The 24,496-nt window shown below is 49.1% G+C and overlaps 1 protein-coding gene across 6 annotated transcripts in view; it reads right to left on the bottom strand.

The window, feature by feature from the left end:
- SLC24A3 (solute carrier family 24 member 3) overlaps positions 1 to 24,496 on the bottom strand; it is a 464,741-nt gene that overhangs the window by 262,124 nt on the left and 178,121 nt on the right. The window lies entirely within an intron of this gene.

The raw sequence follows: 24,496 nt of genomic DNA, 5'->3' as shown, positions 1-24,496 counted from the left end.
ACTTGCCACAATCAGACATAACAGCTCTGTGGACATGTAGGTATCCCCTTTTCTCTGTCCTTGCCCCCTTCCTTACCAGCTCCTCCCTAGACTACAGACAAAAGCCTTCACCTCTGAAGGCCACACAGCACCAAACTGACGAATAGGTGTTTGGCAGGTACAGTGGATGGTCAGATGGCTCTAGGATGATAAAAGTATAGCATGGAGTATGGTTTTGCTCTTCAATTCACATTTGGTATCTCTGAGCTCTGTAATAAGTTAAATTTACCCACATGGGAAGAAACTATGAATGTTAGAGTAATGTCTGATTTCAATGCCCAAGGATTCTCAGAACACTGTATTTCAGCAAAGAAAACTCTCAAGGTTAGGTCTGGTTATTTTCCCCATATTTGAAAGAGTGAAATATAATAAATCTAAAGGAACATGTACTTCCTCTTAGGTAGGAGTAAAATGCCAGTATCCAATCAGAAATGCAGCCACCAACATCACCCTCACCCCTCCACCACCCACCCAAAGCTGGCTAAATGTGGAACCAATGATGGCTCAACCTTTCTCTCCCTTTCTGATGCCCAGGAGGATGGAAAGACTGAGTCCTTTGCCCAGTCAGACACTCTGATCCATGAGGCATTCCCTTTAGGAAGTTCGTATTCATTCAGAGACCTCTGAACTGCCCACCACAAAGACCAAATCCACCAGATGTTCTGACCCTACGTAGACATAATTTATGAACAAAAGAAAAGGAAAAGGCAAGAGATCTGGAAGGAAATCAGTTTGGTTTGCTTTTGGTGAATTCAGGCTATTACTAATAACTCTATTTTTGTGAGGTCCTGAGGAGTCACATGTGCCCACAAAATTTGTACAAAATTACATAAATGACAGGAGACATAAGTCACTCACAAATGTCCCACAAGTACACCTCTGAGTTCGAGAAATCCAGTCAAATCGACAGGGAGAGGCCACCCTATTCTCCCAGTATATGATTTTGTTTGTGTGTTTGTTTTCTACGGGAGAAAAAGATGATATAAAACCAAGGAAAAATACAAAGATAAAAATGTGCTGCCATGTCCCTACAAGGCCTTAAACTTACAAGAACATTGCTGGGGATGAGGGAGGCTTGGCCCTCGAGGCAGGGATGGCTGCCCTGTGACATCAGTGCAACGACGGGGTCACGGTCCAGACAGGCGCCTCCGTGTGCTCGGGGCCCTCAGGTCTGCCGGCGACCGTGGACACCAGGGAGGAGATGGAAACAGCAGCAGAGGGACCGTCTGTACAGGGGAGAGAGGGCCAACGAGGGGGCAAGAAGCCTTATTTTCAAGGAAGCTACTTCAGATTCCAGAAAGCCAGGACCAAAGGGCATCTTCGCCCTGGCTGTGCTCTGGGCGTGATCAAAGGACTTTGGTCAGCCACGGGTGAGGTCTGAAAATCACTCCGTGGGGCACAGAGGCCAAGGAAGGGCTTGCTGTCTACACTGCCTACTGCCCCCCAAACAGGCAATGGGTCGGGGGAACCAACTTTAAGGGTCTCCAAGGTCACCTTGCTATATCACTCAGAAACAGTCACTGTATAAACCAGGCCTCCTTGAAAGGTTTAATTTATCCTCCTGAAAGTGACGAAAAGCCACTTCATTCTGTCAGACACCTTTTGTACGCTCAAAGGCCAGCACTGTCCTTTCACAGCTGAGAGCACGGTGCCCAGACGGTAGGGACCCGCCAAGCTCAATCGACTTCCTTTTCTCAATGATCAGTTCACGTTTTGAAAACACAGGGCCACTCGGTTCAACCTGGAAGCGAGGAGAGTGCTCGGGGCACGGATGCCAGAGCTGGTCAGGGATACCACTGTGCTCTCCACGGGCTCGGGTTCGTCGGGGAGTAAGGCTTGCGGACAGAACACTGTTCTGAAAATACAGCACTGACCTCCATAAGGTGGCTTCACCGACGTGCGGGGAAGCGGCAGTGGGGAATTTTCTGGAACCGTGGTGTGAGAGGCAGGCACGGTCTGCAGCTGGGCCCCAACAGCAGCGGGGGTGCGGGGAGGGCGGCGGGCAGGGGCAGGAGGATGGAGATGGGGAACAGAACCCCGAGCACACAGAGCACGAGGGCTCACCAGCGCCTGTGTTTGAAACCCGCCTCCCCTCGGACACGTGCATCTGCTATAGAGCACACAGAGCAGGTCGAGCCGTGACAACCCAGATTCCCACCGCCCATCACCGCCTTGGATGTTCGCCTTGCCGACGTAAACTCTCCCCCCACACGAAAGGGGGGCCCGGGGCCCTTCCCACCACCTCCTGGGGGTCTCGGGGGCACCCTGTTGCCCTGATCACTTTTCGCTCTTTCCTCTGACTCCAGGGTCCTTCCTCTTCCATGTCTTCCCTCTGCCCTCTCCTCCCCACACTGGCACAGCCCATCTGCTTTTGATCTCCCCATAAAACCATCACTCATACAGGGACATTATTCCTCCAGTATTTATTGAGCGCCTACTGATTGACAAGCATTGCAGAGGCACTGACAATATACAGGGGAGCCATCAACCAGAGACCAGAGGCAAGGAACAAATAAACAAACACTTCAATGAACGACTAAGGTTTATCGTGAGTGCTCTGAAGGAAAAAGGGGTCTCTAAAGGAGAAAAATAAAGCGGGACCTGACTTAGATCAGGAGCTTGGGAACGGCTTCTCTGAAGAGGTGTTTTTCCCCTGGGATCTGAAGGATGAAAAAGAGGCAGGGCTTCCCTGGTGGCGCAGTGGTTGAGAGTCCGCCTGCCGATGCAGGGGACGTGGGTTTGTGCCCCGGTCCAGGAGGATCCCACATGCCGCGGAGCAGCTGGGCCCGTGGGCCAGGGCCGCTGAGTCTGCGTGTCCCGAGCCTGTGCTCCGCAACGGGAGAGGCCACAGCAGTGAGAGGCCCGCGTACCACAAAAAAAAAAAAAAAAAGAGGCAGCTCCACTCAGCGTGAAAGCGTGAGCATCACGAAAGAAGAGCCACCACAAGCAAAGGCACCAGACCGCTCGGGTCTCAGCTTCCTCCCCGGGGCGAATACAAATGTGGTGTGTCCGTACACGCCCCCATAATAATGGTCCACACCTCACACAGGGGATGAGGACTCAGCTGACTGTGTCGTATTCTCAGGACAATACCTGGCACATGGTAAATACTCCATAAATGTCAGCTCTTGTTATCACTTTATTAGTACTGGGAGGAAGACCTCAAGGCAGTCTCCTCACCGAGCCCGGGTCAGCACTGGTAGCAAGGAGATGGCAGCAGGTCACTCGGGACAAGGAGCTTCAGGTGGTCAAGCTGCAGACCCGAGACCCAGGGCAACAAGCGTCTGGGTCACCACTGCCCTCGTCCTTGGAACCAGTATGGGTGACCACTACGATGTACGAGGATAAACCTCTCTTTGTTCTTCTTCTCCTATAAGCACTGACTGTCCCAGCTGGAGGGGACCCTACGATGAAGAAAGGTGTCACCGACTCTCACTGGACACACGAGAAAACTACCATCACCTTCGGATTCTGAGTCCACACGTTGGCACCTGGCAGGAGGGGGATCCTACTGGGTCACCCTGTGCCTGGGGAAACAGCTCTCTAAAGATGACCATGAGCCCTTTCCTCACATAACCACTGCCCTGGAACACCCCCAAAAGGCCCAGCACCCAGCTGTGAACACAACCTCTGGGCAAGTAGATCCTTCTGTATTCCTAACATTGTCAGTGGGCAGGTGGAGCTCCTTCTAAAATATTTCTGCTTGAAACTGTACTCACTGTTAGAGTATAGAAAATAAATGGTGACAAGTGCCTTTCTTTTTTTTTTTTTTTGCGGTACACGGGCCTCCCAATGCCGTGGCCTCTCCCGTTGCGGAGCACAGGCTGCGGACGCGCAGGCTCAGCGGCCACGGCTCAGGGGCCCAGCCGCTCCGCAGCATGTGGGATCTTCCCGGACCGGGGCACGAACCCGTGTCCCCTGCACCGGCAGGCAGACTCTCAACCACTGTGCCACCAGGGAAGCCCACAAGTGCCTTTCTTAATCAAAATACTTTTGTGTTGTTTGATGTAGAAATATTAAAAAGACATAAAAAACAAAATGAACTTACTTACAAAACAGAAACAGAGGCACAGATGGAGAAAACAAACTTATGGTTACCAAGGGGGAAAGTGGGGGGGAGGGTAAAATTGGGAGATTGGGATTGACATTTACACACTACCACATATAAAATAGATAACTAATAAGGACCTACTGTATAGCACAGGGAACTCTACTCAATACTCTGTAATGACCTATATGGGAAAAGAATCTAAAAAAGAGGGGCTATATGTATATGTATAACTGATTCACTTTGCTGTACACCTGAAACTAACACAACATTGTAAATCAACTATACTCCAATAAAAATTAATTTAAAATTAAAACAAATAAAGTGAATGGTAAAAGAAAAGAAAGAAAGAAAAACAAGTCTGCCCCCTCGAGGGCTTTCACAAACAGCACCATCTGACCCTCCTGTTGCAGGCAGGTGGTGCTGGCGGGCGCATGTTACAGAGGAGGAAACTCTGGTATCGGGAAGGTGAGGAAGTGGCCCAAATGTGTCCAGCTGGTACGTGGCTCAGCCAGAATCTGAACTTGGACTTGCATGGTGTGGAATTCTGTTCTCTCTCCATTACAGACTGTCCCCAAATACAGAGGGACGGTCATTTTGGCAGAATCCAATGCGAGAGTAATTGGATCAGTTGATCAAAAAGTACCTGTTGAAAGATGCGCTGAGTACCCCAGAGTGAGCGGCAACGCAAAGGAAAGGGGACTCCTGGCTGCGGCCAAGGGAACTCTGGGTTCTTATGTAGCTTCTAAAACAAAAAATGAAATCACTGCATGCTGTCGGCCCAAAGGGAAGGGGTTCCTTCCCTCCACGTGGGCATCAGTGTTTTCGATTCCCTGCCTACAGAACTCTCTAATTAGGCATGAGCTCCATTTTTTCTAAGAAAAGAAGGGAAAGGTGGGTTCTTAGCTGTAAAGACTGTAAAATCCCTTCATTCTGTAATTAGCCAAGAACAAATAACCACCAAGAGGCAGCTGTGCCACTCGTGCAAGGTGTGCGGAGGGAGAGGCAGCAGGGTGGGCAGGAAGCCACGCGGTAGGAACCATGGACAGCCACCTTCCCTCTTCCTAAGTAAACGGCAAGTTCTCCCAAAAAAGGTCATTCATCCCCAAAGCCAACAGTACAGGCTGCAGCTCTACGATACTCTCTATCTCATCCAGCAATTGAAGTCTTATTCCTGCGGCGTAAACCTTCTTGGGCTGAGGCCACCTGGAAAATGTTTACTCATTTGTTTCCCCCGCTCCACCCTGTGCACTGGAGCTCAACCCCGTACCCCCTTCTCTCGAAGCGGAGCCACCCAGGCCTCTCGACAGAGTGACCAGCAGAGGCTGATGAACACCAGGTTTGCCGGCTTCCACGGGAGAATAAAGTTCTGTGATTTCTTTGTTTTAATGCCCATGAAAATTTCCCTTATATGGGGGTTTCTGTGAACACAAATGTAGCTCTAAATCCTCACTCTTCTTGTTTGATAAACCACTGGAATTTCAGCTTGGAGACGTGTACGAATCGTGTCTTTTACTTTCTGAATGCTAATGGGCTGCCATCTAGGGCCTTGCCGGCCCAGGAGGTAGGGTCTCTCGCAGGGTCAGCCAACTCCTAGAGCAAACGTGTGGGTAACAAATAGTAAAAATGAGCACACTATTCAAATACGAGCCAATCGATCCAGAGCTCACAGCTGACCCCCTCCTTTGTGGAGCTCTTACCCTCCAGGCCACTATCCACCTGCCCTAATCTGGGACCCAGGGCCAGGTACCAGACAACTAGGAGAGTCACTACACCCCAGAGCCTGCTGAGACTAACCAAACAGGCCAAGCCCGAGGCTGCCCACTCTGCCTCTTCTGTTCCTTCCTGTGGAGACCACAGTAAAGGCTTTGTCCACAGACGCCCCCACCCTCTGACTTCTGACCCATCCTGGTGCTTCCCCATGTGGCCCTGCGAGCCTGGCATGCGCCCTTCTCCGGGGAACTGTGAGAACCAAACTGTGTTTTCAACAGCAGTCATCTCCTGATCTGTTGGTTTTATCACACCTCAAATTTTCTATAAATATACCTTTTAAAGCAAGATAGAAGTCTCTACTAAGTCACTCTCAGCAAACTCCACATCCACCTCCCACAAGATGGCAGAAAAATTTGAGGGCTTCATCTTTACTGTGCTTTTCAAAGAAGAAAACCAACAGTTGTGATTGCAAAAAGAATCAAAGATATGCAGATGCAAGTTTAATACTCCGGCATATTGGAGAAAATTTACCTAAAGTGGCCTAACTCTGCCACTGCCTGATTCGAAGGAAAACTCTTGGCGCGTTCCCTCTGGAAAATTCATTAAAATCACTGCAAAAGCATGATTTCTGAGGAGCTGGATTTTGTAACCTCATTAGTTTGTGTAAGAGCTCTCTGGAATTTGACCCACTTTCAACTCCCAAAGTCTAAAAATAAAATATAAATGTTTTCTGTATCAGGATTTGGTCATGTGTCATTAATCTACTAACAAAATCTGGGGGCCATACTGCCCCACACATAACTTAAAATACCTCCAGAGGATACACCATGGAGAAAGCCCATATGCCATTAAATCCTGGGTGGGAGGACTTCCGATTAGAATCCTGAGATTCTTGCACTGGATAAAATATCTACGTCTTAACTGGAGCTACCTGAAGAATGGAACTACAGTCCTAAGGTTAGTTAAGATACAGAGAATTACAACCACCACCATTTAAAGAAAATTCACTGGAAGCTTGAAACATTCACAGGGATTTATACTTCTTGCAATTTACAGCACGAAATCAGTGTTTTACGATGCTTTGGTGAACACAGGCTCAATAATGCATCTGGCTACTAAGAACTGGCAAATGATTCCCCCTCTTACGGGGGTCAGCAGAGCTGAACGGGTCTTTGCAGTGACATTTACCCAGTCGGATGAGAGACCCCGTTCCTGACCGAAGACTTCCTTCCACTTCTGTTGCTCCCATTTTTCCTTCACTTACGAATGTCTTGGGGCCTGAGATATGCATGCAGTGGTGGAATCAGATTTCAGCCTGGAATTCTCCATGGGGTCATCTGCCTCTACCTGAATTACTGTGGGCAGCAGAGAAAGCTAGATGGGCAAACTTAAAGATGGTCTTGGGAAAAGAGCAACCACAGACTAAAAATAGTCAGGCACCGTCTTGCCTTCTGTGATTGACGGGGCGCTTTTTTTAACTCTGAAATTTTCCATTGTTTATCAGGATGATCCTTAAGATTACACATACACCTGTTTGATTTCGTGAGAATGATGTCAGGTGACCACAACTCTTCTCACACTACCTGCTTTGGGGGTTGGCGTTTGCTAAGTGCTGTGTTTCTATGGATGTTTCCTTGGCCTCAATGGGAAGACCTTGACCTCCCATCATCCCATCAATGCTTTTTGCGACCCCAGCCCAATGCCAGGGGAGAGGGGCATTTAGGTCGTCAGGGAAGTTAGGATGACAAAGCCTCTCCCCTCAGACACGGTCATTCAACTGATCTGAAACCGACAGGATTCGAACCTGAGTTTTAAAGACCCTAAAACAAAATGATTCTACAACGTTGTGCAATGTTTAGAGCCCCCCTTGCCACCCAGCAAGTCCTCCATACCTCCAGGTCAACCGCCCCCTGACTCAGCTTGCCATCCTGGCGTTTCTCGGTGCTGGGAACAGGGGGTCTGCATGTTGCCCTGCTGGCTGTGCAGAGACCGCCCCCCGCCCCGAATTCAGATGGAGAAAACACCTTGTTAGCAAATGATTATTTGACTAAAATTATTTTTTTACGTGAACATCTTTCTTGAATTGTTGATTTTCTGTTTCAAGTCAGTATGAAAGAGAGCAGGTGACTGCTTCTTCCTTGGGGCTCAGTTTCAGTCGACTTGTTTGCTTTGGGGCCGCGCACCTGGCCGGTAGCTCCCGACCTACCTCACCCGCTGACTACAGGGCGGGGGGCGGGATGCACGGCCACATCAGCGGGGTCACTAAGGCAGGCCTGTCCCTGGGAGACGTGGGGTGCCCCTGAGGGCCAGCTTTGGCTCGGTAATTCCCTGATGGCCCCGAGGAACCTTTCCTAGGCCGCAACCCTCCTGGAGGAGGTTCCCGCAAGCCTTCCTCCCCCACCTCCTTCACGCTGCCCCCTGCCTCCCCAGATCCCCTCCTTACAGGCTTTGCCCTAACAAAGTCCCTGCAGTTTCCGTCCCTCCTCCGAGGTTCCCACGATGACCTTGGGATGCCCCATGGGAGCTGAGCCAAGGGCAAAACCCAAGGCCTCACCAGACTCGTGTCAACACTCCCTTTTTGTCGGCTGACCAGCCAGTGAAACCTTCACGGGTGTATAAAGGCTGCTCTGCCCTGACCCTAAAGCCCGTGGTGTGCCCCGTATCCTGGCAGAGGTAGCTGACAAGCGGGGTCCTAAGGGCAGGCAGCGGGTAAGGGCCAGGACCTTGTGGAGACCCCACCTCTGGACCAGGGTCAGAGTCAAGGGCAGAGGCCAAGACTCAAAACAGGAGGGATGGGGCAGGGCGTGATCACGCCTGCGTGTGTGCGTGTGTGAGCCTGTGCACGCGTGTACCCGTGTGAGTGTGCATCCACGCCTGTGCACGTGTGCAGGCATATGTGTGTACGGTCACAGGCTGGGGTAGGGGGCTCTCAAGGGAGCAGGGCTGCCTACCATGGATCAGCTGCGTTTTTCTGCCCTATTTTCCCCATTAACGCTCTCCATGAAGGCTGTGGAAACCCTACAGGCCAGGGCCTGTTTTTAATTTCCACACAAATCACCTGGGAGAGCGGCCTTCCCCTCTCCTTCCGCTCCAGCCTCCACATCCCTGTCCCCTCACCCCCTCTCCTTCCTGCCCCCTCTCCTTTTCCTCCTTCTCTCCCCATTCCCCTCCTTCCTCTGGTTTCTTTCTTTGGGCGTCGGGCCCCCTTGTCTGGTTGGAGACAGGACCTCCTGAGCAGGGAGCCGAGGGAGGACTGTCTTTAGACATTCTGTCCCCTCTGCTTTCAGCCTCTGTCCTCTCTTCTTCGATGAGCCCAGAGAGCCCACGATGTCTCTGCCACATCCGGAGAAAACCCATGCCCCAGAGCTGAGAGCCCCAGGACCCCAACCAGGGACAGGCTTTACCCCAGCAAGAGCCTAACTGAAGCTTAGAGCAAAGGACACGGCAGGATGGGTGGGGTGGGGAGGAAGAGACCAAGCACAGCCCCTCTCCCTGGGCCTCAGACCCCAGGGCCCCCAGGGAATGCTTTCATCCCCCATCTGTTTAATCACAGGACCAGGTTTCTTTCTCTAAGCTGTGCACACAGGCTTCCCCACTGCAGCTCTGGATTAAACATGAGAGATGGGCTGTGAGGCGATTCTCCCTGCTTTAGGGGGACCTAACTTCAAATCAGATGACAAGGCGGTCACCAGCCACACAGGCAATGCCTTTTAGGGGTCAGTGAGAAATAAAGACGGAGTGACTGCCGGGCAGCGCTCCTGGGAGGGCACATATATGAGCCTCCGCGAGGCACTGTCTATAGGTTCCGCCAGCCCAGGGCAGTATTTATTTAGCAGATCAGCGGTACATCGAAGACGGTGCTCATCGAAACTCACAGTCAAGTAAAGGGAACAGCATATTAAAATGACAAAATAAGTCCAAGTTCAATTCCCAGCTTCCACATGGATGTGTGTCTCCATCCCAGACTGAAACAGACTCAAGAAAGAACAGTATCTCCTGGATATGGGGGAAAACGGAGTAGTGGAGACGCTGTGTGTACTTATTACCTTTGCATTCATTTACACAGCACTCCCTACGTTTATTTCCTAGATTTGTTTCACCATAAAAATGAGAGGTGCAGCATTATCTTGTAATACTGCTTGAATAACCCTGAACAACAAGGATGATTCTCTTCTCCTGGAAATCACTAGGTGAAACCACTGGAAACTGGCATTTTTTTTGTGTTAAAAGTGGTCATATGTTGGCAGCTTCGCACGGGTCAGCCTCACACCCCAGCCCCTGGATTCCTTTCTCAGTGATTATAGAGGTAAAGGTGAGATTAGCGGGGGACGGCTGACGTGTTTGCTTTTGTCCACATGCTTCACACCTCTTCCTACATCGGTGACCTTCAGAGAGGTGACACTCTGGCTGCTGGTAATTACAGCCCTCCAGGGGGGACCCTATTTCAGATTTTTTCAAACAGCATTATATTTCTGTCTAAAATTCTTTGGGGGTAGAGGTGGGTAAAAGAAGCCCTGGAGAGGGGAGGGGGAACTCGAAGATGGAAAGAAAACATCGCACACCTGCTGTAGCTGAGAAAAATCACAATTGGAAAACCATACCTCATCTTTCATACGTTTAAATTAGCCCCAAAGTGTAGATAAGGGTATTTTGTGTTAGTAGCCGTGCGGCTCTGGTAAAACCCTTCCACGCTCACCATCTGGGCAAAGCAGGTAACAGCTCCATTCGTAGATGCGAACTCAGAAGCCATTCTCTCCTCTTCTGCCTCCCAGAGACAGACTGAGGGCTGCCCGTACTGCCCCCAACCCCTCAAAGGAAAGACTTCACAGCCTTGATTAAACTGGAAGCTTCTTTAGGGTCAGCAGTATTGGAGGTTTTATCACTTCGAGGAAAAGTAACATCTGTAGGCCAGCGCAGAGGTAGGACTCCACCATCCAGACGTAGAACGTCCTGCCCTTCCTCACTCTCAGGGAGAAGTCCTCAGTCCTTGCTAGTGGTGCCAGGAAGCCTGGTGAGGCACTCATTTTGGAGAAGTCTCTCAGGGCCTCAGGACTCCTCTTCAACACAGAGTATTAACACTACAGAGAATGGGTCACTGTGTCCAAGTCCACTGCATGTTCAAGTCAGCAAACAGAAAGGAGGGTGACTAGGTTATACGGGTGTGAAAAGAGCTGTCAGCAGCAGAGGTAGCAGCTGGCAGCCAACCCTGAAGACAGCAGACAGAACCTGCAATCGTCACAACCAGCAGGCGAATTCTCTCTTAATTCTACTGAGTCATTAAGAAATGACTACACCACGTGCGCTAGGCAGGGTGAGGAGGTGAGAAAGATTTTAGAAAGATTGCACTCGAATCAATGAAAACCAAAGTAAACGATAAACCAAGTTATCGTTGTTGAATTGGTGCTTGAAGGAATTTCTCAATTATTTGAGCAATTCAAATAGGAGGAGGACGGCAATGCGGATCCCTGATGTGTCCCTGCAAATACACTAGCTGACGTGTGTGCGGAAAGCAGAATTGTTGACAAGCTTCTAAAAGTGGGATTCATCCACTGTGAAGTTGTGCGTGAACACAGGGGGCCCCACCTTTAGCCAAACATAAACTACGCTGGACGTGAAGACACACTTCTAGGTGGAAGATAAGGGCTCCTTTCCAGGGAGACTGTGTAGGTCCCCAAGGAGCACATCCCTGAAATGACCCCCACCGCCTCTGAGTACTCCCAGCCTCCGGCAAACACTTTACCACCCTTGGGTCAGCCCAGGACAGGCCAGTCAGGGGACAAGGACAAGGACAGGTCTCTGCCGGACAGAAGCACCACAGGAACTGCCCACGAGGCCCTCTGCCAGCAGCTTGTTTCATAACCAGAGTCATCATGCTTCATACTGGGACCAGTGGGCATCCTCCTGCCCACAAGGGGGCTATGAAACCACGTGTGGTCTGGGAAACATCAAGTCCCTTTACTTCTTTTTTTTTTTTTTTTTTTTGGCGGTATGCGGGCCTCTCACTGTTGTGGCCTCTCCCGTTGAGGAGCACAGGCTCCGGACACGCAGGCTCAGCAGCCATGGCTCCCGGGCCCAGCCGCTCCGCGGCATGTGGGATCTTCCCGGACCAGGGCACGAACCCACGTCCCCTGCATCGGCAGGCGGACTCTCAACCACTGCGCCACCAGGGAAGCCCTCCCTTTACTTTTTAACAGCAGTTAGTTACATTTTTACATAATGTGCTCACTATATTTTTCCTCAACCTCCAGACGCCCTTCTGGGTGAAGGACCTGTAAATTTAAAGCAGTGGGTCAATGTGTGCATCTGAGGAAGGTAAAATAAATGTACCATTTTCCCTGCGCGTCCAGAGGTTGGGGACACTAGGTGGTGCATGGACTGGTCTCAACCATAATCGTGGTTTTCAGGGTCCTCTTCGTGCCAGGGGCTTATTGCTGCCGGCTGTACCATGCATGCTCCAGGCTCTGCACATCTCTACCCCAAACTCACGTGCACATGTGTGCATGCACACACACAGACAGGCTCACACACACACACATGCACAGATGCACACACACACGCATACACGTACAGACACACATACAGGTCCACACAGATGCACACATCTTCTTCCTCCTCCTGTTTCCTGTCTCAGTGTGGACCTCAGCCCAAACACCTGGGAGTCTTCATTCCCTTGTCCTTCTGTTCTCTTTATTCCCTTGCCACCCGCAACCAATCAAGAGCTAAAGCCCTCAGTCGGCCCCCATCCCCACCCCAGTCCCACTGTCACAGTTCAGACCCTGAACCATCACTTGCCTGGACGGCCATGGGGACCTCCTATGTCTGACCTCGCTTCCTCTCAAACCCACTGTCCAAGAGAACCTCCTGAAAACTCAAATGGTGCAGCCGGACGGAAGGGAACGTGGCAACATCTCACAAAATCACACGTGCCTCTGCCCATCAGCACGCAACCCCATTTTTAGGAGTTTACCTGGACGACGCACGTTCGTGAATTGAAGTAATTCTCCGTGGCATTATTTGCAAGAGCGAAATACTGGAACCAACCAAATGCCCATCCCTCAGAGACTGGCTATATAAACAATTTCCTAAGTACTGACTTTTGAAATGTAAGTTTCTTACATTTCCAAAAGGTAAAACTGAAGATGAAAAAGTGAACTCTAATTATATACAGATGAATCTATTTGTACACATTTATAAATTGCACACACAAATAATAAATTCAGGTACTCGGACTGTACATCCTTGGTGGAATATATTCTAAAGAGGAAAATAACTGCAAAGAAATCTTACCTCTCACTGAGTAAATCTGGTGGTGGTGGTGTTATTGGTATAGTAATCTGTGAATGACTTTGTGGATATTGTAGAATGCAGCAAATAAATGAATGTGTTAATATATCTGGGAACCAAAGTGAGGAAACGGAAGTGGGGGGAAGAACCTTGTGATGAATTGGTATTACTGGCATAAACTTGTAAGTTTTAGAACATATACATTTCCTCACACTCTCTACCCAAAGACCTGGAAGCAATGACATTTCTGTAGTCATGGAGCACAGTTGGTGCCCAAACCATGGTTTCTAATGATTCCTCACGAAAAGGAACAAGGGCTCCTCAGAGAAGAGGTTAATTCCAAGTCTGGGCCATGAAAGTACCAACCTAGGAGGAAATCCCGGAAGTGCTCAATCAAACGGGGATCCATGAGGACCCAGGAGGTGGCTTGAAGGGTCTCCCAGGGGCCCAGTTTGCGACAATCTGGGCATCCACGAGCATAAGAGTGTTACTGAATTAACAATGGCACTGAGACATTGAATATAAAATGAATCCCTTGTCTAAAGTGATGATTTTTAAAAAGTGGGGTGTGTGGGGTTTTCCTGGGAGGATGCCAATCTGCAAATGGAGAAGGAAGGACAGATCTGCAGACCCACCCTTAGATGTAAAGGGTACGACGTGTCTGCACAATGGAGGGGCCTGGTGACACCAAGGGAAGGACTCAGCCGGGCAATGTGGGGACACGCTGGTACCACGAGCCTCCTGCGGTGAGGCAACGGGAAGGCCATGCCTCTCCACGCGGTGCTTTGGCCAAAAATGTCTAACCCTTGTCTAATCATGAGTGAACGATCACACAGGTCCAGACTGGGGGACAGTCTATACACAAGTGGCCTGCACGCTCCTCTCAACAAACGTTAACCAGGGAAAGCCAAACACAAGAAGAAGTTGGGGGCCGTTCCACGTTGAAGGAGACTTGAGAGCCACATCCCCAGATGCATCATGGCTCCCTGATCAGACTCTACCTAAGGAACAGAAGAGCTGTCAGGTTCATTTTGGGGGAAATGGAGGAAAGTTAACTGTGGACCGGATGTCAGATAACACGTACAATGTACCATCAAAGTTCAGTCCTTGGGTGCGTAATGGCATCGGGGTCATGTAGGAAAACGAACGTGCGTTCCTCCCAGAGACTCACGCTCAAGTATTTAGTCATGACGTTTCTAATCTGCTTTCAAAGAATCTGAGAAAAATAATACAGAGCGAAGGAGAGAAGGCCAATGGGCAGATGTTAACAATTTGGGAATCCCTGTGTAGGGTGTCCAGATATTTATTGTACTACTCTTTCAACGCTTCTGCAGGTTTGGAAGTTTCACAATAAAAAGTTGGAGAGCAAGAAAGTCTTTCCTCGCCTCCATCACTCACAGAGTGAAGTCTAGACTCTGACCCAGTAAAAGGTCTTGGGTGTCTGGTCTCCAGCCGCTCTCCCCGCTTTATCTTTTGTCACCCCGCCACCTCCCAAACCCTTGCACCTGTCGCCCCATCCACGCCCGTCTGTGTGCACTTCCTCTGTCACGTCGCACTTTTCCTCCCCACTCTGCCAGGGTTGATGTGGTCCCCCCCACCATTAAGGATTTCTTCCTGCCTTTTCATTATAACTTCTGCTCCTTTAAACTCATCTCAGACAAGACTCCTTGTTGGACAAACGCCTTTTCTGCACATCCCCCCACCCCGCTCCAGGCTCTGGTGTTACCTCTAACACCTCCTGCATCACGGTGCAAAGAAATGAACCCTTGGACATGTGTCCTGCACTAAACAGTAGGCTCCCCAGGGGGAAGTGGCTTCAAATCCTGATGGTACCATCAGGACCCGGCGCCCCCAACGTCTACAGAACTGACCGAGCGTGGGAGCCGGACAGGGATGTCTCTGAATACACTGCCCTCTGCACATAGCAGGATGCCTGCTTCCCTGACTGTCCGCCTCTGCTCAAGCTCTGGATGATCCTGGGTTGTGAATAACAGCACACGGGGCTCTGGAAGGCCAAGACCGTGCAGTGCCCACAGCACGTCAGAAAGCGAACCCTGGGAGCAGAGGTAACAATTCTGCAAACCCTCCTGCTACTGACACCCAGGAAATCCCTCCCACCTCTGGGGGCTCCTGCTTCACTGCTCTTGGGAAAAAGTGTGTAAGTGCCTCTGTCCAACCGACCACAGCCAGCCACCTCCTTCAGGCTGACTGGAGGTCTTTTATCACATCGCACTCGAACTCCTGTTGGCTTCCAGCTTCTGCAGCTGGGGCTGAGTGGGTGGAGCAGGAAAAGCTGGAGGAAGGGCGATCTTCCCTCCCGACTTTGGTTCCTCAAATGTCTCCTTGGCATGGCGTCCAGCTGCCCGGCCCCACACAGAGGAATGAACATCCCCAGCGCCACTCACGCCACTTCACTGTGGCCCAGAACACAGCACCACCCTCGGTCCGTCCAGCTGCACGTGGGGCGGGGGCTGCCCGCGTCTGCCCTGCGCGTGCTCGGCACACAGTTTATGTGCGTCTTCTCGGGCAGCGTGCACATCCTCATTTTAGAGATGTGTAAACCAAGCTTGGGAGTTGAAGAGGCACAGCAGAAAGTAAACAGGCTTTTACAGACAGGTGACAGAGGTAGGGGCTTCTGAATGGTGAACCTCTCCAAATCACTTATCAATCACTAATCAATTTCATGTAGGAACTCCCAGATTCTACCAGTGGCCTGCAGGAAAAAGGGACTTGCTCACACATGCCTCTGCTGAGTCTCCTTCCCAACCCCGCCCCCCCACCGCCACCCCACTTAGTGGGTGGGGTTTCATAAAGAAGTGAGAAATTCCTTACTGATTGCTAAAATAATACTTGCTTGCAAAAGGGACTTCCTGCTTAAGCTTTTAGAACTTTCTCATAAGCTGTGGCTGTTCATTAGAAACACCTGGGGCGGGGGGGCATTAAAAGCTCCCCACGCCAGCACTCACTCACCAATTACTTCCTTCTGTCACTCTGGGGACGGGACAGCGGCATCTGTCTTTTGAAAGGCCCCCAGGTGATCATAATGTGTTGCCAAGGCTGAGAACGGCCAGAAGCGTTTCACCAACGCTGCCAGGCAAGGGGCAGAATTTCCCCATCTAAGAGATGGCTGCCAAAGATGCCAAACTTGGGAGGACTGCCCAGGTCAGAAGCCAGGTCCTGGACATGGAGCAGAAGAGTATCCCTGATTCTTTCTGGGGTGCACCATGCCAGAGGCACCCACGCACAGCCCTAGCTACCTAAGCGCCTGCTCCCCTGACGTGTGACACCTGCACGTCATCACCTACTGGCCTTAAGCAAGTTCAGCCACGTCAGCCTGTCCTCTCTCCCCGAGCTCCAGGTCTGCACCTTATAAAAGACCCCAAGACCGATTCAGTGCAGTGCTTACAAGCACAGCACGGGAGCCAGGAAGTTTGGCTCTGCTGACCTTGACTCACCATGGAGGTCACCTGCAGGCAGTTCCCTCCAGGTAGGCAGTGTCCCATGTCCCCCCGTCTGCAAGAGGTCTCTGGCCAGGGAGTGGGCTCAGCGGGACCAACCAGAGGGTCAGAGAGTGAGCACCCCAAAGACTCTCAGCCAATGGAGGAAGTGATGGGTGGATGACCCTCTCCCTTGGAGGGTCATCCCGGAGGTCCCCAGTGGGGCCAAGCCCCCGCTGCCCACAGTGACTGGACCCCTGATGCATCCTGCACTGATGCTCCTGTTTCCCTTCCTCCCTCTGTCACCCTGCTTCCTGGGCTCAGCTCCTACACCCAAGCCCTGGTTTACACTCAGCCGTTGGAGGAACCCAAGCTAAGACAACAGGAGGACTTGAGGTCACTTCTCTGAGCCCAGGCTTCTCTAAAAGCCGCAGAAGTGGACAGAGGCACTGCATAAGGAGCTTGGCTCGCTGCTTCCTGGGGGGGTGGGGGGCGTGGATAGGTAGGAAAGGTGAGCGGCTTTGACTATGCCACCCCGAGTGAGGCTCCTTCACACCCCTCCCCATGGGGTCCTGAGGGGCTGCAGCACTGTCCCACCTGATGGATGGACAGCTGGGTTAAACCTCCAATATCCCTTCTAGGCAGAGGTTCAGGGACTTTTGCTTGGAGGCACCAGAGTACTCATTTAAATGATTAAGTCAATCACCTGCAAAAGCCTTTACGCCAGATCCCCAGTCCCTGTGCAAACTGGGTAATAAACTCAGCCTCGGCCTCAAGTTTTCTCTTCTGTCTTAGGGAGCCGGGAAAAGGAGAGACTGGCCTTTTACTGTCTGGTTGGTGCCAACAGGCGGTGGTGTGTACTTCTATTGGGAGGCACACGTCACTCTTTGTGTCACTCTTTTTGTGTTGTCAGTGACAACCACTGATCTTACCTGGATCCTGAATTTCACTAGGAAATGCAACGGTGAAGTTCTCATTCTTTCCCTTCCTTTTTTTGTTCATTAGCTGAAATAGTTTTATAGAGAATCCTTCTCTCATCAATTGTTTGGTTACCTGAGGTACAGTTTTACAAGGAAGACAAAATAAATGCTTGATTCTTTCTTGTTATTTACCAGCTTTCAAAATAAGGAGTTGGCTCCCTAGCATCTTCCAAAAGTGACCCGATGAGTTCTCCTTTTAAGTGTCATGATGGACTTGTGGTTTGATGTGTGCAGTCCTTATTCTAAGTGCAGCTCAAGTCATCACATCCTTGGCCAGTGGAAACCTCTCCAAAGTGGCTCCTGAGTCCTACAGACGTGACCCGGATTTCAATGTCTGCTTTGCTCTCTGGTTTGACCCAAGTTCCATCTTGTGTATTTCCTACCCCAGATCTACAATCAACCACTTCCTCAAGGATCTCTGGTTCTTTTAAAGGGGGATGGTATTTAGAGACGAGGATCTTTTGAAATCCACTGTAATGGGCACTCAGTGGGTCCTTTCAAAGTGGGCAACTCCCACCTGTGAGTTGGACATTTTCTTGTATTTTTTATTTGATAATTTCTTCTCCTTTTCCATATTCTCTGTTTTTTGTTTGTTTTGTTTCTATAACTCATGTTGATCTGGGTTTTAGATGTCATAGACCCATTCCCTGATTTAAAAAATATTTTCCCTCTACTTTATTCCATTCCACTTTTGTTTTATTCAACTTTATGGGAGATTTCCGCAACCCTATATTACTACTCTTTTGTGGAACTTTTTGCTTTTGCTATTAGATGTTTTATTTCCAGGATTTCTTTCATGTTCTCTGAATGTCCCTTTTTATAGCCTGCTGTTCTTGTTCTATGGGTGCAATAAATTCTCTTACATTCAAGGCTATCACTCACCATTTTCTGGATATTTCGTATGTGTTCCATACTCTCTCTGTCCGTCAAATTCCTTTCTGTCCTACTTTCTCACTTTGGTTTCTGACTGTCCCCTTTGAATGCCTGATGACCCCTTGTTGTTCATTCATATCTGAGTAAGGCGCTGAAGTGTTGATGGAAAGCCCTGTTTCTGGGGAGGAAGAGGCTGTCTCCTTCTGGGCTTCAGTGCAGACTGACCAGGCAGGGATCTAGCAAATTCTCAGGGGACCTCCAATGTCCACATTATACTGTAGGTCTTTTAGCTGATGAGTTTTCCCAAAGGCTCCCCCACTCCAACTTCCTGTCTGGAGCGTATAGGTCTGGCTCCCATTGCTGAGTGCAAGCAGGGATGTGGCCATTCAGTATGCAGATTTTCACTTACCCCCCGTTGCTGCAATACGGGGCCACATCCAGCACCCTCAGCTCAGCTGATACCTGAGTCAGAACGTCTCAGGGTCATCTCAGAGAAGGTGCCCTCTGTTCTCTGCTGGGGCTGGGGTGGGGCTGGTTTCCTGACTGTGTGGTGTGGGAGGTGAGGATATTTACAAGGTTACATCATTGTTCTGACAAAGAACCTGCCGAGTCTTCTGTTTCCAGCCCTTCCTCAAGTCTGCGCCTTCATAGGTACTCGGCGCCTTCATAGGTACTCGGCACCTTGACACCTGAGCCTTTCAAAGGTTCTTCAAAGTGAACCAGCTGCTTTCTGGTTGGCTCTCCCTGGTTCCCATCCTGCAGGGGTGGGGGGTTTGTCTTAGCTAAGCTTAGCACTTAGCTTTGTCTGCTAAGTCAGGTATCACTTGTCCCTCCACTTGACATGTGGCAGAACCATGTTGACCCGTCTTATCTGCTTCCGCCGTCTTAGGACTTGTGGATTGATGCCTTTCTTTTTTATTGAGGTATGTTTCACATATAACATTATATTAGTTTCCATTGATGCCTTTTTAATTTATGTTATTATCACATCCACGGGTTTTGTGAAGGAATATATAATGTGCCATATTTAGTCAAATGTCATCTCTGATCTACTTTCTATGCTTCTGCCAGAGGAATTCTTTATAGCAAGCAAATCTGACCATCTTACTTCCTTTTGGACATTCCTTACTGTCTTCAGGATAAAATCTGATTTGTTAATATTTAAGGTCCTTCACGTATTTTTCCCCATCTACCTCTCCAGTCTAATACACATAAATTTCCTTGTAGTTCCCTGGACACCTAACATTCTCTCCAGCCTTAGGCCTTTGTGCATGCTGCCCTCCAGACTGTGATCTTTCCCATCTCCCCTCACTTGTCTAATTCCTATTCATCCTAAAAAATTAAGCTTCAATGTCACCTACTCCAAGAAGTCCTCCAAGATTACTCCTGTGGATTCTGGGTTGATGGCACCTATGCAAAGCTTTGCTACATCACTTGTTGCACTGTGCAGTATCTGTATGTCCCTCCCATTAGTCTGGAAGCTCCTTGCAAGACTCCTTGTGTCTGTTTCTCAAAAACTTAGCGCAGAGTTCAGGAACCAGTAAATGCTCAATATTAATAGAATCACCACGCAGGGGAATGAGTGAATGTTCTTATTTCCAAACCTAAAATTCCTATCCTCCTCTCCTCCTATTTAAGTCTAGGCTCTCATCAGTGAACTGTTCAAATCCCATCTTTTGCTTAAGTCTCTCTTGCACTATCAATTTACTCTAATCAAGGAGGCATCATGGCACCAAGCAAAGAGCCATGATTAGGAATCATTGGGACAGGATGCCAACTTCCAGGTGTCCATGGCCAAGTCCACTCTCCCGACCTCCGTTTCCTCACCTGTGAAACGGGGAGGGGGCGCTTTTATCAGCAAAAGTCTTTTCAGTCAAAGGGAGGGAGTGTTAATTTCCCTCCCATGGTGTGACTTCCCCCGATATCATTGTCTGGAATTGGGGGTGAGTGGGGAATGGGTCACATGACCTTCCACCTAATCCTCAGGGGATCCTTTGAGGTAGATGCTACCAGCCAGGCCACGGCGGTTAAGAACCCAGGCTCTTTGGGACTTCCCTGGCGGTCCGGTGGTTAAGACTTCGCCTTCCAGTGCAGGGGGTGAGGGTTCGATCCCTGGTATGGGAGCTAAGATCCCGTGTGCCTTGGGGCCCAAAACCCAAAACATAAAACAGAAGCAATATTGTAACAGACTCAATAAAGACTTTAAAAATGGTCCACATCAAAAAATTTTTTTAAAAAAAGAACACAGGCTCTGGGGCCTCATTTCCTAAACAAGAATCCAGGCTCTGCCGCTTAACAAGCTGTGTGAACCACAGCACACTATTCTGCTCATCTGCGCCTGTTTCTTCATTTGCCACCGGGCTCCACACACAGCCCACCTCGGGGCGGCGGTGAGAGGTGAGGTGAGTGAATACATGTGAGACGTTCAGCCCAGGGCTGATACACAGAACGTTAGCTATTGTGTCTGTCTGTCTTTACGAATGGGAAAACGGAGGCTCAGAAGAATTAAGCGTCACCTCCAAGCTCACAGAGCCGTGAGTGAGAGAGTCGCAGTTCCAAGGGTCCAGAGCTCAGTCAGGCAGGATGAATAAGCTCTGGAGATGTCAAGCCCGGCGCAGTGACTGTGGTTAAGAACGCTGTAGCGCACCCCGAAAATCTGTTAGGAGAGGAGATCTCCGGTGCTCTGACCCCCCGCAAAAGGCGACTGTGGGAGGAGAATGAATATGTTAATTCACTCGACTGCAGTAACCATTTCACTGTGTATATGTGTCAAAACATCATGCTGTAGACCCTAAATATGTACAACTTTTTATTCAAAAAAAAAACCCCAAAAAACAAGCCAGGTCTGTCTGACCCCACAAACCCTGGTATACCACCTTTCACACCCAGAAGGAAAGATACCATTTCTTTTAATTTAATACATTAACTTGTGGTTGAAATGATATATCCTAGGTTTCCCCTCCTGGAAACAGAATCTGATAACAAATGAGAGCATATTCTCTGAAACGTGTGCAGGGTTACAACACCCCATGCCAGGAGAAAGCAGAAGACCCTGGACAGGGCCCCAGAGTTAGTTTTGAAAGGTCGTTTTGATCCTAAGCGTTTCTGGTTTTGTTTTTTTAAGTGGAATTTCAGATACCTATTTACATTTTTTTTATAAGGGGAAATGGATAATATGGCTAAAATATTTGTTTCCGTCTCTACTTTGAGGTAGAGCTCCATGGGACTGGGCCCTGGGGTCTGTCATAAGATTTTGCCCGCACTATGTGAACAGAGCTGGAATTCCTGAGAAGAAAGAAAAGGGCTGACAGCAGCCTCCCTGGGGGGGTCGTGGGGTGGGGGGCGCCATTCACAGCATCCAGGAACTGGCTGCATGACCCAGGCTCAGAGTCTCGACGGTTCTGAAAAAGCACCTCACGGCAGGAAAGGATGTGGCCTGAGGTTTCTGTTCTATGTGGAACATTTGAAAAGTATAGGTGAAATCATATGTGGTGATAGTTTCCTATTTTTTTCTATTCATGTTCTATCCTGAGTTTTTCCACGCCATGAAAAACTTTTCACGCACATCATTTTTAAGGCTCTACATTTCATGGAACAGAAAAGCCATACTTATTGAGCCGTTCTCATAATTTGGTGCATTTCAGGTCTTTTGTAATCAGTGTTTTAATAAACCACGTGTCTGTTACAAATGTCTTTGCACACCAACAAGGGCTCACATTTCCGAGGACCTCTTCAAGATACATTTCTAGAAGCTGACTTTTAGGGTCAAATGACATCCACATGTTTTAAGGCTCTTGATGTGTACGAGCCAATTGTTTTCCAGAAAGTCTGTTCTTTGCCTGAGTGGCACAAAACATTCTACCTGACTGCGCCTTTTTCTGGACCATCGTCTTAGCATCTCTGTTAATTTGATGGGGGAGATGATGTGCCCTGGCTATTTCAATTTGCATTTTGTTGAAAACCAGTGAGCCTGGACGTTTTGTTGTATGTTGATTTGCCATTTGCATTTCCTCTTTGAAGATGTGTTTGTCCTTTACTCTGGTATCTGTTTTGGGTCTTAATGTTTTTCTTACTGATTTGTATGAATTCCTTATATATTAGGAATATTAATCTTCTTGTTCTGTCCTATTTGTTTCAAACATTTCCCAGCTTGATATCTGCTGGATCATTTTGTTAATAGCGTTACGAAGAGAAATTTTAAAATGTTATGAAGTCACACCTATGGATTGCCTCCACCTTGCTTTCTTTTAAAGCATTTACATTAAACAATTCCAGCAGGGAACCTGACTAAACTATTCCTGTTCTAGGGAGCTACAGGAGAATGTCACAGAGACTTTGGTTTTTCGTTCTGTTCACTTGCTTCAGAAAAGGAAGTTGCAAATCAAAACGTAGTCGTTAGTCTGTACTGCGAAGGAGGGGTTGAGGGAAAAGTAAAAGGTGATTATTGGGTGTCCGAATCCTTGATAGAAACCAAAGCCAGGAACTAGAGGAGGCAATCAGTGTGGCTGGAACCTGCACCTTCAGGAATCTTCCTGGACAGGACTCTGTTAAAATATTGGACACACGGCCGGGCCACTCAAAGGGCCCACCTGGAACTTGGCAATCCTCTCTTTGAAGAGGAGTTGGGAAATTTTTCTAAACTTTCAGTATTTTCTCCAGTTCTTCTGTACTGTCCTGTTGTCATAAAGACCAGGGAATCTCAGTGTCTGGTGCCATTTATTTATTTATACAACAAATATTCACTGCATCTTAGCTTTCCCCAAGACACCCCATGAGGCATCACAAACGCGTGTTTGCATTTTTCCATTTTCTTCTTGTGTTTTTAGAAAAGGGTCTGACTTAAAACATCACTACCTACAGGTCCAGGCCAATTCCCCCAGCCTCAGACCTCTGGGTTGGGCTGCTCTCAATGACTAAGGAGGTGGCCAAAATGCAACAGGGTTGAACACTGCTTCAGGCGCTAACAGACTGTGGAAGGTCCCAGCTGGCCATCTGCTGACCTCCCTAAATCGAGCTCTCATACCAAGATGGCGCATTCCCACAGCATGCGTCAAGTTAGAAAGTTCCTTCCCATATCAGCTACTGTGCTCAATCCTGCTTATCATTTATTTTTATCCTGAAAACACTGCAGTGTCTTCAACAGAGGCTAGTTGAAGAGAAGGACACCTACAAAATAATGAACTGGCCAGTTACTGGGAGAGTTGAGTGGCTAGAAGCCGATCAGGTAATGATTTGCAAGCTGTCCAGCTGTTACTCCACACCCAGGGAAGTGCAGGGGACTCAGGCTGTGAGTCAGTGAACCATTTCTGCAAGATATTAAGCCAATAGAGTATCCAAAGTGAGCTCCCTGCACTGTGCCATGAGTGATCTTGAAATAATTTCCTCTGGTCAGGATGGCCAAGCTGTCGCCTTTGGGTGGCTCTCCCTGCCTCTTTCTCCCCCCACCCCCTTATATTTTCCAACTTGGCATTTCACCCACGAGGGAAATGCGATGGTCGCAATCTTCTTCATTATTTTCCCCATCTCTGTCCTATAGGAAGGTCTTGTCTGTGAGCTTTCGGCTCTGTCTTGCCATCCCAACGAGCGCATTTGTCTGGGTCACTCCCTCTGCCTGAATCATTTCATTAGGCGTGAAACAAAGATGCCTTGGGTGAGTCGGAACAAAAATAGCATGAGATAAATTCACAGGCCAAATACTTTAAATTCCTACTTTCTGGGGGATGAAGTCTGCCTAGTGCTATACTCAACAATACTGTCATTTAATATCTTCAAAAGTGTCCCCCACTGTTGCAGAAGAAGGAGAGGTTATGACCCTATGCACGCCCACAGCTAAAAACACGACAAGAACAGGTATGGGGAGTGAGGGGCCATAAGGCAACCCTGCTGTAGCCCACATTGTGCATTTCTTACACCCTATGAGATCCTGAGATGAACACAAAGGAAGTTCACCAAATACATGAGAAACAAAATGTGGGTATTTTGGAAGTGTCAAGGGAACGTCAGCACCCCCAAGCCCAAAGCCACGGTGCGCAGCTGCCAGAGAGAGCCTGTATCGGAGGCCACTGAAGCAGAACATTTGGGTTTTCACTTCTTAAAACCATAAGCCACAGTCATCCAAGCTG

The sequence above is a fragment of the Aethalodelphis obliquidens genome, unplaced genomic scaffold (genome assembly GCF_003676395.1).
Source record: "Aethalodelphis obliquidens isolate GAN/ISIS:26980383/991018 unplaced genomic scaffold, ASM367639v1 scaffold18, whole genome shotgun sequence".
Lineage (NCBI taxonomy): Eukaryota > Metazoa > Chordata > Mammalia > Artiodactyla > Delphinidae > Aethalodelphis > Aethalodelphis obliquidens.
Note: the sequence above shows the minus strand (reverse complement) of the source record. Positions and strands in the feature narration are given on the sequence as shown.